The sequence below is a fragment of the Bidens hawaiensis genome, unplaced genomic scaffold (assembly GCF_021521415.1).
Source record: "Bidens hawaiensis isolate Kalapana, Puna unplaced genomic scaffold, B.hawaiensis_p1.1 tig00008680_1, whole genome shotgun sequence".
Taxonomy (NCBI): Eukaryota; Viridiplantae; Streptophyta; class Magnoliopsida; order Asterales; family Asteraceae; genus Bidens; species Bidens hawaiensis.
In genome coordinates, this window is record NW_027504979.1 from 31,113 (window position 1) to 44,383 (window position 13,271).

The following is a 13,271-nucleotide window of genomic DNA, read 5'->3' on the forward strand; positions in this document are numbered from 1 at the left end:
TGCAAATATGGTCTATGTGGTGGAACCCCATGCGCAAGTTTTAACCCGTAATGGCATTTTGCAGATACGGGCCATGTGGTGGTCATTTTTTTGCAATTGGCTCCGTTAACCCAAAGTTTGGTTTTTTACGAAAAGATCGTTCTACCCTTGAAATTTGCAACCCTGTGGTTTTAAAAACATATAATTTGGACCCTCTGTCTGTTAACATATATTCCTTCCAACAGTTTTAACCAACCGAATATTAACCTTTTAGGGTTGCTATCTTTGACCCGTTGACCTTTAATGTAAGTTGCTTATTACGTTATACTAAACATAAGTAGTCATAATCTAGACTATATAAACTGATTATTTGTATAAAAATAACCAAATTGACATGAAATCAAAAAATTTACATAGTTTGACTTTCCTAAGTCAAGCTTTGACTTTACACAACCTTAGCCAATTGAAACAGAAGGTGCACATATACATGTATGCACATCCAAATCCATACAATACACACTACACACAGTTTGACTTTACACAACCTTAACCAATTGAAACACAAGGTACACATATTCATGTATGTACATTCAAATCCATACAATACACACTACACACAGTTTGACTTTCCAAGGTCAATTGTGACTTTACATGCATTCAAATCTATACAATACACAGATAAATACATATACACATAGATACATACATAAATATACACACAGATATACACATATGTATGCATAGATACGCCAATTCCTCCTATATATGCATACACAGATGCATACAGTTATACATACACACACAACCATATATACATAGATGCATAAATACATAAAAAGACTGTTATGCCCACACACACACACACTATAAGCACTTGATTCCTTAACCGATTAGTTTGTTATTGTTGTTCTACAAAGTCAACAAATGCATCCAATTATACATAATAATTATACATACATACATAAAAAGTGTAACATCAGTTTTTAAAAATAATAAATAAAGGAAGTTTTATTATTTAAGTGCGTGTTGTTATTTAATTATGTTAAATAATAATAGGATTGAGTGGTAGGCTATGGGCTTGGAGTATTTAAACTCCTTAAACCCCTCCTAAAACCCTAACTCTCTTATTTCCACCATCTTGCCTCCACACACTAAAAAACACACTCAAACATTCCCTTCTCTCATTCGGATCCGAGATCCAAGAGAAACCAGGGCGTTTTCGTGATTCAATCTTCATCAAATAACAAGAAACATACCAAGATTATCACCCTAATTGAACCAAGATCGAACCGAACCCGGACCCAAGTCGAACCGAATCCAAAAAGGTATGTTTTAAGATAAAAGGTTATGTATTTGATGTCGGATTGCCATGAAAATCGATAGGGTGTTAGATCGGACTATAACAAGTAGGAAAAATGCAAACTTTATTGAAAATAATATGATGAGTTTGTTTTGGTTTGAATGAATGGGGTTAAATCCGTGAAAATGATGGGCAAACGAAGTCGGTATGGCACGGAACTTGATAGGATAAGAAATCAAAAAGTAATGAACTTGGTTGAAGGAACCGATAGAAACGGAAAAAATAAGCTCATATCAAATTGCAATGAACAGTTATACGTTGCGATGCGCTGTGATGCGATTGCGATGCGAGGCGAGGCCATGGATTCATCGTAATGCGATGCGATCCGTTGCGATACAATGCGATCCGTTGCGATGCGATGTGATGCTATGCGGTTGTGATGCGATGCTATGCGATCCGTTGTAATGCAATGCGATCTGTTGCAATGCTATGCGATCCTTTGCAATGCGATGCTATGCGATCCGTTGTGATGCGATGCGATCTGTTGCGATTCGATGACGTCCGTGTGCATCCATGCGATGCGATTGGTTTGCATCCATGCTATGCAATTAGTTTGCATCCATGCGATGAGATCCGATTGTCATGCGAATGCGATCCGTTTTGGGAATGGGATTGCTTTCCGGTACGATTCAATTCTAAACAGTAACTCGTTAACTAAGTTATAGTAGTTCACTAGTCTAGAAAGTATGACTTGGTTATAAATAGTTAATTAACACTTATAATTGTTACACAGTTAGTCGTACCCAGCTGTAGACGGGTGTTACAATTGATTCAGAAAGGACCAGGACCCAGTTGAGTTTCTAGCCCTTTTCTCTGTTACGTTTTTCGGGGCTGTGTGCATACTCCTATTTGTTTAGTTAATACACTTACCTTAAGTATTAAGTGTATGCTATATAAATGTTTATAAAGATACTTGAATGATATAGAAAGAGATAAGGGTATGCATGGCTATATGGTACGAATAGAAGGGACTCAGACCCTAATAATATCTGAGGCAGAAGGGAACCGGACCCTAATCAGTGTATGCTATATGAATGTTTATAAATGATACTTGAATGATATAGAAAGAGTTAAGGGTATGTACGTAGATGTATATGAAAATATATAACTAAAATTATGTATGGATGTATGGTTGTATGGTACGAACAGAAGGGAACCGGACCCTAATAATATCCAAGGCAGAAGGGAACCGGACCCTAATAAAATTCGAGGCAGAAGGGAACCGGGCCCAAATAATATCCGAGGCAGAAGGGAACCGGACCCTAATAATATTCGAGGCAAAAGGGAACCGAAACCTAATAATATCTGAGGAAGCAGGGCGAAATGCTATTTAAAACGTAGAGATAATTATGTAGGTATTAGTAAGTTAAAGCAAGAAAGAATGAAAATATCGAAGTATGAAAGTAGTAAAGTCTGAATGTATGCAAGTATGTGTGAATGAAAGGTAAGCAGGTTAATAACGTAATATGTATCTTCGGACACGTATATGTGTAACACCTCGGATTTAAGCGGAATATGCCCGGTTGCAACGTACAGATCACTCATAAACTCGTAACACTATTAATAGTGACAATATATTTATCTTATTCCAAAATTTCGCAAGTACACAAATTGATAATGAGACAACAACATTACATCTAAATGAAACAAATATTATTTATTAAAATAATCCTAAGGTATAACTAGTTTTCTTGTCTTGGCACTTCATCGTATCAACCTGCAGCATATTTAAAATAATATATTTTGTCAACAACACATGTTGGTGAGTTTTCATAAGTTTTTGCGTATATAAATATATATATAAAAATGCGCGATTCAACGATCGTTATGCAATAAATATTCAAGCATAAAGTAAATGAAATCAAATAGTGTCGTCCTCCCGTTCATTTAGCCGAAGCCGTAGAAGTCGGGGAAATGAGAACCACCTTATGTAAACAACCGAAGTCGTAACGTTAGACGGCGCTGGTACGTCTCGTCGGACCCTCTCACTATGCGTTTGCGTTTGCGTTTGCGTAACTTCCCCCATAAAAATAGTAAACACGTTGCACATAAATTACGTATAATCACAAACAATATGCAAGAATAATATTAACATGTACGATAAATGTGAATCGGTTTGCAAACAAGCGCATAACTAACGAAATAAAAACTTGTGACGTGCTATACCCCAAAACATTATAAAGCGTTAAAAATGGGGTTATGAAGAACTCACCTAGATAAAATGGGCGACTAGTTAAGTGTTGGATCGAATATGAATTGATGCCGAGAATCCTGACGCGTTACCCTAAATTAGATATGTCAACTCATTAATCAATAAACTAAACAAAGGTTTGATTATGACTTTGATAAAATAAAAGAAAATATTAATAGAAGTTGTAAATGGACGATTAATAAAATCTTATAATTTATGATCATTCTAAAATTTGGAATAAAACATCACCTGACATTGGTTCGGTTTTAAACAATATTATCTTTAACTACAACATACTTAGAAACAACGGCTAAGTATTTAATGGTTTTTAAATATCGGTCTTAACTAATGAAAAGAATTATAAAAGGATTAATAAACCCGAGAATTTTATAAGTAGGCTAAGACGATCGGTTTGTATCAGCAGCTTTCGGTGAAACATAATAAAAAATGAATTTTATAAATTAATTAATTGATTAATATTTGATAAATAAACAAGTATCTAAAAAATATAACAAAAATGGGTAGTGGGTGACTTGAACCCAGGTGTGAACCAGTTTAAGCCTACACAACCACATGAAGCAAACTGAGTTAAATGAATTATTGGTTATTACAAAAGGTTATATGATATTTCAAGTTTTCAAAGCTTTTTGTCAATTATTATTATTTAGAGTTTTAAATAAAATCATTCCTGTGTATATTGTTATCAACCAGAAGCGTTCATAAAATTAATTAATTAATTAATTAATTCTCTCTCTCCTTTTTTACGTAAGCATTTTTTTAAAACCATTCAAATTCTAAATAATCAACTATTTGAGTTTGAAACGAAATATCATAATAAATAAAAAAAAAAAATAAAGTTTATGAAACAAACAATCTTGAACATCGTCTGCTTCGATTTTCGAAATCACAATAGCAAAGCTAAAAGACTTTGATTAAAACCATAGAGCCTTGAATGGAAGATCGAAAATGAGTCGATTACTTTATTAAGTTACCTCAATTGATGCTCAACGTGATACCGGTGTAGTTCAAAGGCGACGGAAGCGACTTGAATTTGATAGATAGATAGAGGCTGATTTTCTTTTTGGTGAGGGAAAAGGAAGCGGCAGGTGAATTTGTTTACTTTATAAGGTTACGACGCGTTCACGAATTTGGAAATTCCCGTGATTTTCGTTCGATTTAAATCAGGTTTTAAAACTCGAATTTTTTTTTTTTTTTTTTTTTTTTTTTTTTTAAATAAAATTTTATTTATTTCTACTGATGAAACATAGATATTACATCAATATAGCAGGTAGGCGGGCAACAAGCTGCGCCGCCACCCCTTTCTGAATTGCAAACCCTAACCTGCTAAAGACATACCCCTGCCCCTTTGGAGTCGACACATTGCTATGCACAACCTGTTGGACCCTGGTTAGAAAACGGATAGCTTCCGGTGCCAAGGAGCCAAATGTATCAAAAGCCAGAGGGACAAAAACATGTTGGTTCTCTTCGCAGGCTTTAGCATGTTTCTCCACCTTCTTCGTTTCAGCCCTTTTTATTGCTTGCCCAGCTACAAACCCATTATCCCTCAAACCAGCTAAGGGAGATACCCCTGTGAGGTCAACACAAGCGTGTTTTCCCCCGGCCCAACCAAAGACGAGCAAATCTGCCGGTCGTAGAGTGGATCTCCCTTCCGTGGGGTCTGTAAGGAAGTTTACGGGGGCTTCCTTTTTAGCTGATATCCCAAAAGGAAAGCTGCAGCAGGGACTCGAACACAGGTCATCATGTTGGCAAAACAGCAACTCTACCAACAGACTACACCAACAAAGTGCCCTTAGCAGGGGGTGCAAGCATGCTGATGGTGTCTATTCTTTTTCTGTGGATTCTGGAGATGCTGGAGAATTCATTGTTGGGATCCAGAAACCTAATCGTGTGTCTGTAGATAGGGACCCAAGTCCATCTGTAGGAGTGGTTGGGGATGTATCCCTTTTGGAACGGGTTTTCTCCCTTCCCATTCAAACGGTTAAGAGCATCCCCCCAAGTTGTCGTTTGGCGTTTGCTCAGACTTTGGCATGCGCTTTACGCAAGGTAGTGGTTTCACCAGGCTCGATTGAGAATTGGGTCAAATTACTTTTGTTGCCGCGTTGTACTTTAAGGGTGGTGAAACCTTCCACTAGGCAGGAACGCAGGTCAGGGAATCGAAAGTCTTTGCAATGTAGTAGCATTCAGCAAGCACTTGCGGTGTGGAAAGATGGATCTGGTTTTGCTGATTTGGTTCTTTCTCTCTTTGATAACGTGGGGGGGAGCATTTTTTCTAAAAGAGAGGTCGGAGGGGAGGAGGGTTCTGAAAACAGCCTTAATATTAAACAATGTCTCAGGAAAGTCAGGGATGGTCATTTCACAGCTGCAGTCAAGGTTTTATGCTCAAGTGGGGTTGCCCCTCTTGGAGATTCAACCATGAAAGCCCTCATTGATAAACACCCAGTGGTGCCGCCTCCGTCCTTGCCTTCTAGCTCTGTCGTCCTGCCTACTCTCTCTGTGGATGGGGACTGTGTGCTTAGATGTATCCGATCATTTCCTAAAGGGACCTCATGCGGGAGAGACGGGTTGCGGGCGCAACACTTGTTGGACGCTCTTAGTGGTGAGGGATCAGTGACTTCCGTGGGTCTGCTCTCAGCCATCACTGAAGTCGTCAACTTATGGCTAGGGGGTCTGTGCCCCAAGGTGCTCGCTGAGTTTATTGCTTCGGCCCCCCTTACCCCTTTATTAAAGCCGGATAATGGAATTCGGCCCATTGCTGTGGGGGCTATCTGGCGTAGGTTGGTTTCTAAAGTGGCTATGAAGATGGTTGGGAAGGAAATGGCTCAGTATTTAGGGGACTTTCAGTTTGGGGTGGGGACCCCTAATGGGGCAGAGGCGGTGCTTCACAGCACGAACCGGTTTCTTAACTCCTTTCACGCGGACGGCTCTTTAGCTATGCTTACCGTGGACTTCTCCAACGCCTTCAATATGGTCGACCGCACAGCCCTTCTCCGAGAGGTTCATCATCATTGCCCGTCTATCTATCTATGGGTCCAGTTCCTTTATGCCCAGCCGGCTAGGTTGTACGTTGATGATAACTGTATAGGGGCTACTACTGGGGTTCAGCAGGGAGACCCCCTTGGGCCCCTCCTCTTTGCCTTAGCATTACACCCTCTTGTTCTCCGGGTACAAAATGACTGTAACCTCCCATTTCATGCTTGGTACTTGGATGATGGGACTATTATTGGTGGTGCCAACGAAGTCGCTAAAGCCCTAGACATTATCAACTCGGAAGGGCCATCATTGGGGCTGCAACTTAATATTAAGAAAACCGAGGTTTTTTGGCCAACGTGTAACGGGGTGAAAGTCAAAGATGGGCTCTTCCCTAGTGGGATTGGTAGACCAGAGAGAGGGGTAAAGCTCCTTGGAGGGGCTGTTAGTCGAGATCCCTACTTTATTAAGGAGTTGGCGAGGCGGAGAGCATCTCGTGCGGTTGATCTTATGAAACTCTTACCTTGCCTTAGGGATCCCCAGAGCGAACTCCTCCTGCTTAGGTCTTGCATGGGGGTTGCTAAGTTGCTTTTTGGGTTACGAACATGCCACCCCCATATGATGGATGATGCGGTATCCTGTTTTGATAAGGGGCTACGAGAAGCCATCGAAGACATAGTTGTATGTGGAGGCCCGTTCTTTGGTGATCTTCAGTGGCGACTTGCATCTTTACCGATGCGCTTAGGGGGTTTAGGCCTTCTTTCGGCTCATGATGTCGGGGTTTACGCTTTTGTAGCGTCGAGGGCTCAGTCTTGGAAGCTACAGAATCACATCTTAAGGAATAGCGGAGTTGTCGACCTGGACCCAAACTACGTGCAGGCCCTGGAACGCCTAAATGGCGCTCTCCCAGACTTTGACATTGGCGGTTTCTCTAATATGGACACCGCCCCACCAAAGCCTCAAAAAACTTTGGCGAATGCCCTTTTTGGAAAAATCGCTCAGAGCCTGGGAGAAGTTTTTGGATTGTCCCCCCGACAGAAGGCGGTTTTTGAATGCTTACAAGGTCCTCATGCCCAAGATTTTCTGACCGTTATCCCGATTGATGGCTTGGGCCAAAGCATGTCTGCGGTTGAGTATAGGGCCATTCTTAAGTACCGTTTGATGGTCCCAATGTACCCCGAAGACGAAACATGTCCGATCTGCCGTAAGGCCTGCCTGGATAAATTCGGAGAGCATGCGGTTCATTGCAAGGAGATGCCTGGGTTCAAATACCGACATGATTGGGTGCGGGACGTTCTTTGGGACATCTTAAGGCGAGCTGGGATATCAGCTAAAAAGGAAGCCCCCATAAACTCGAATTAAATTACATAAATGGTGGCGATATGATCAGTAAACAATTACGAGTCAAATGACACATTCCATTAGTGGTTTCGGCAATGGATTTTGAGTTTAATGCTCGCCGTAAAACATGGTGCGGAGGCCGGATTTATCGCCGGGCAACATGAATCAAGGTAGGAAGACGTGTGACCAAATTGAAGTTTTATAAAATTTGCAAATAGGTCCTTAAATTTAAAAAGCATGCTCACATTAAACTTTACTATGATTTTTAATAAAAACGCCCTTTAACTTTATAACATTTTCATATTCCAATTAACTGATTTCAAATAGCGACTAAACTTCGCAAGTTACTGATAATGATCAGACGCTTTAATATGACATAAATAGCATTAATAAAATAGACCGTCGCTAATAACATTAATAAAAGTGGAGTACAATTTAAGAAAAAATTAAAATGGATTGGGTTTTCGGGCTCGAAATTTGACGAATGTTACAATATGCAAGTATGTGAATGTAATGCATGCTGCCTAATTAACTAGAACTCATTCAGCGTAGCTGACTTTTAGTATGCATGCAGACAAATAGGTTAAAACAACTGGCTTAAAAGGATACATTGCATGATCTGAAGAGGCTGCATCTGAAGAAAAAGTGTTATGATGTTTTAATATGATGTTTTATGTTACGTTTAAAGACAAAATTTGAATGTTTTATATTGAATAGTTGACTTTTAATTATTCCGCGAAGTTTTAATTAACTATCTTATTTAGAACTGTGTTTATGAGTAAATCCAACGACAATGTAGGGCGCTTGGGCTCGGGGCCTTACAAAACGACTGTTATGCCCCTGCATAAACAAACATACACACATTGTAAGCACTTGATTCCTTAACTAATTAGCTTGTTATTGTTGTTCTAAAAAGTAAACAAATGCATCTAATTATACATACATACTAATTATGCATACATACACCTAATAAAATCTAACAAAGCATCTGACTCCTTAATACAGTAACACATACATCTACTTATGCATACAGCATGTAAGCATACATATGCACATAGTTTTACAAATTCATATACACAAAAACAAGCATACATTGATATAGACAATCACACCCACATTAATCATACATAAGTTAATACAACATTACCCCTGCATACATAGATTATCAGTTTAGTTGTTGATACAAATGCCCTAACAAAATACATGATTACCAATCTAGGTCATTACTAGTTAAGTTAATAATATACAAAACACCTAAACCACCAACTACTTAAACCCTACTCGATTTGATCCTGGCCACCTGTAACATCTCAAAAATTTCCTATTTAAATTTAGCCAAAAACGTCAAATTCAAAGTAGAGGGACTAAAATGGAATTCTGAAATTTCAAGTCCATCGCGATACACGATGGAACTACTCAAAATTCGATATTGGGCGGTGTCATGCTACGCAATGGCCGAAGCCTGTAACATCTTGGAAATACCCTGTTTAAGTTTGGGCTAAAAATGTCAAATATGAAAGTCAAAGGGTTAAAATAAAAATTCTGATTTCCAAGTCCTTTGCGCTAGCATTTATCAGACTTACTTCGCGCTACGCGAAGTAATAATAACGGAAAATAAGGGTACGGATGGTTTGCTCGATGGGAAGTGATTCTTCGCGTTACGCGAAACCACGTTAAGTAAACGGGTATACGTGTCCAACTACTTGTTGACACGTGGCACAATATTATAGGCCACTTGGCAGGTTAAAATAAATTGCTGCTTCACGCGACGCGAAGGAACACCGACATAGTCCTTTGCGCGACGTGTAGGAAGCAAATTTTGTCTATAAAAAGGGAGGTACGATTTAGAGCCATTTCATCCCGAAAAACACCTTATTAAAGACACACTTAACCTAGAAATCTGTCTCCCAACCTTCCCGGCTTTCCGATGACTTGTTTTCTCAAAGTTCATGCAAGAAACGAAGTCCTGAAGCTCTACTAATGTTCAACCGTCTTATCGAAAGTCATACGACAAGTTGCTGATCTTTTCTTATTCTCATTCTCGAGTGATCGTTTAAGGTAGGAATTATGTTTAAGTTATTTCAATATATATAGTTATAATAGCTTAGACCTAGTCGAGGGTATAGTCTTTAACCTTGAAATTAAAGATTTCTATATTTTAACTGATGTTTTTACAAAAGCAATGACGTTACTTTCACAAGAAGTAATATCATAAAACGATATATTTTGACGGGCATGTAGTAACTGGAAGGGGGATATCATTAGTCGTAAGTTTCTTGTCCAAGGAAAGTAATTTGTACAAATCCCAATCAACCGTGAGACCCATTTACTTACCTGAAGAAACTTACTAACGTGATAGAACCTATTTAGGCCAAAGCATGCTATTCCAAACATCATATTTAAAGGTATTTTCATAAACGACTGTAACTTTATCAAGGTTAAACCAGGCTTAAAGTCTGTAGCTTAATCAAGAAACACCGTCAAGGTACTTATACAAACCTATTTCAAACATAGGTTAACAGCATACAGACATGAAGGGTTTTGAAACATCACCGAACTGACAATCACAGGTGAATACGTTAAACCTTTTACAGGCAGAAATTTTTACTCTTACAGTAGACATGTTGTTTATTACAAAGAGTCTGATAAACGTTTGCATGAGATTATAGATCTCTAAAATCGTTATAAATACAAAATAGAAAATATAAAGCAACTCAGACTGATTACACATGTAACATCTATGGATTTTTCTTGCAAAAACGCTAGTCTTTTGTGCTCGTATTAATTTCATCGTCTACATTTATTAGTGTTGAATTATGTGTCATTTATTGAATAACATTTTCTTTATATGCGTAATTATATGATCCTATATTCATTTCATCATAACCGTGCTTAATCATTAATATAACACGATGAACCGGAATGCCTAGATTAATATTTTATAACATGTAACAAAATATTTTGTTATTATTATTTTTATCCTAAGTATTTAAATTAATCATTTGATTTAAAAAATTGAGCATTCTAGAACCTTCTATATTAACCTTGTTCCACAATTAAATTTATCCAATTCTTATAATTTAAAAAAAAAACTCATAAAGTTATCATAACTAAAAATTATATTTACATAATTGGTCCTTATACTTTCATAAATGTCAATAAATATCCTAAATTATAATATTTACACTTTAAACCCTATACTTTCATAAATGTTAATAAATATCCTAAACTATAATATTTACACTTTGAATCCTACACTTTCTTAAATGCCAATAAACACCCAAACTATATGATATTACACTTTTAACCTCGTACTTTGTTATTAATGAAAACCATTCTAAAACATTTTGAGTTAGTATACAAATAGAGTATAAACCGGGTATGTATATATCTGACAAGCAAACGGTTCTGTCTAAGGCAAGAGTGGCATAAATAATCCCATTAGACCCGTGACTCTTACCTGGGAATCAACTTGCTGGAGGTCATGCTCTTGGTTTAGAACATTCTAGTATGCGACACTCTAACTAATTTAAAAATCAAACTTAATCTAGGGCATCCCGCAACCGGTTCAACAAACTCTTGCTCGTGTTCGTGTTCATCCGTCAAGCAAGGTGAGTTCACAGCCCCTTTTACATGCTTTTAAACGTTTTATACTTCAGGGTGGAAACATGCATAATCAATTTGTTTTACATGTTATTTGATTCAAGCTTTATTCATGATATTCATTGTGTGATTATTACAAGTGTATACTTAATCACATGTACAACCATTAACTTGTTAAGCCTGTGGTAGTATGATGATAGATCTATTGGCCCAACCCGCCCACTCAGGCCTCGGGTAGAGGCCTGTGTGTTCAGAATCCGACGATCGTTAAACATTAAACATAATAGTCTAATCGTGGATTAGACGACTCGCTAAACGTGTCAGAGGTTTGGTTGTAATCACTAAAGTATACAAAGTAACTTAACACATATGGAATGTTTTCAACATAAAACTTATTTTTTTCAAAACCTATGTTCTCACCAACTATTTTTAGTTGACACTCTCGCATGTTTTTCAGGTGATGGAAATTAAGTTATGAAGATTCTTGAAGTTTCATATAGGGCATGAGTCACACTTAGAAGTTGAATGAATAAAGTGCTATGTCATATTTTCTATTTGGATTATATTTGAATAATTCGTTGGTTTCTTTTAATAGGAGTTTTTACATTTAATACCATGTGCATGATTTCAATCTACGCCTTCGGCCGGGGGGGGGGGTGTGACAGATTGGTATCAGAGCCTTGGTCGTAGAGAGTTAGTAACCGACCTACGTCTAGGAATGTCGTTTAGGTTGAAATTATGTGCTATTAAATGTCATAACTTCATATTTTTAGCATGTCTCTCGATTTCGTCAACTCTTTCATAAACTCCTACATCCCCTTGCCACCGTGGGACGAAGACTTCATTGCTCTATTTTATAGCAAAACATTTGCTTACTCTTTTACTTATCCACCTTATATAATGATTTCTTAGAATGCCTCCTCGTCGCGATGCCTCCAATGACACCAATGACAACAACGACAATGACACCACACTAGCAACTGTGCTCGCTCAAATGGCTACTCTTCTTCCCGCTATTGTCAATCAACTCAACGGCAACAACAACAATAACGACAACAACAACAATAATGGCAACAACTACGATCAATCCTACTGAACCTTTGTTGCTTCAAAAACTACCGAGTTCACTGGCTTGGAAGGTGCCACCGGGTTGCTGCAATGGTTCGAGAGCACGGAAGCCGCTTTAAGCATGTGCAATTATCCGGAGAATCTAAAGGTGAAGTATGCTGCTAGCACCCTCAAGCAAGGGGCCTTGACTTGGTGGACCACTCAAATCAGGACTCGAGGTCGTGAGCCGGCCTTGGCTCTACCTTGGGCAGAATTCAAAGACTTGCTGACTAGGAAATATTGTCACAAGAGCGAACTCCGAAAGATGGAAGATGAGCTTTGGGGTCATACCATGAAAGGAGACGATCACCTTGGCTATACCAACCGTTTCCAAGAACTATCCCAGCTAGTACCCCACCTAGTCACTCCTGAGGAAAAAGCCATTGATCGCTATATAAATGGCTTACCTCCTTCAATGAGGAGCATGATCTTGACCGTTAATCCTGGAACCCTCCAAGATGCTATACACCTAGCCAGTACCTTAACCGATGAACTAGTCAAAACCGGAATTTTGGGGAAGGATTCGGGGAAACAAAAAGAGAGAGAATTCAAGAAGACTAGTTACCAACCTAATAAGAAACCAAAAACCACCAACTATGCTGCAGTCACCCCTGCTGTGCCCGTCCAAGCTGTGGCTCCTACTAACCAAGCCCCGGCTAGGGCAGGGTATTCTGGACCTCACCCCCTATGCTCCACCTGCAA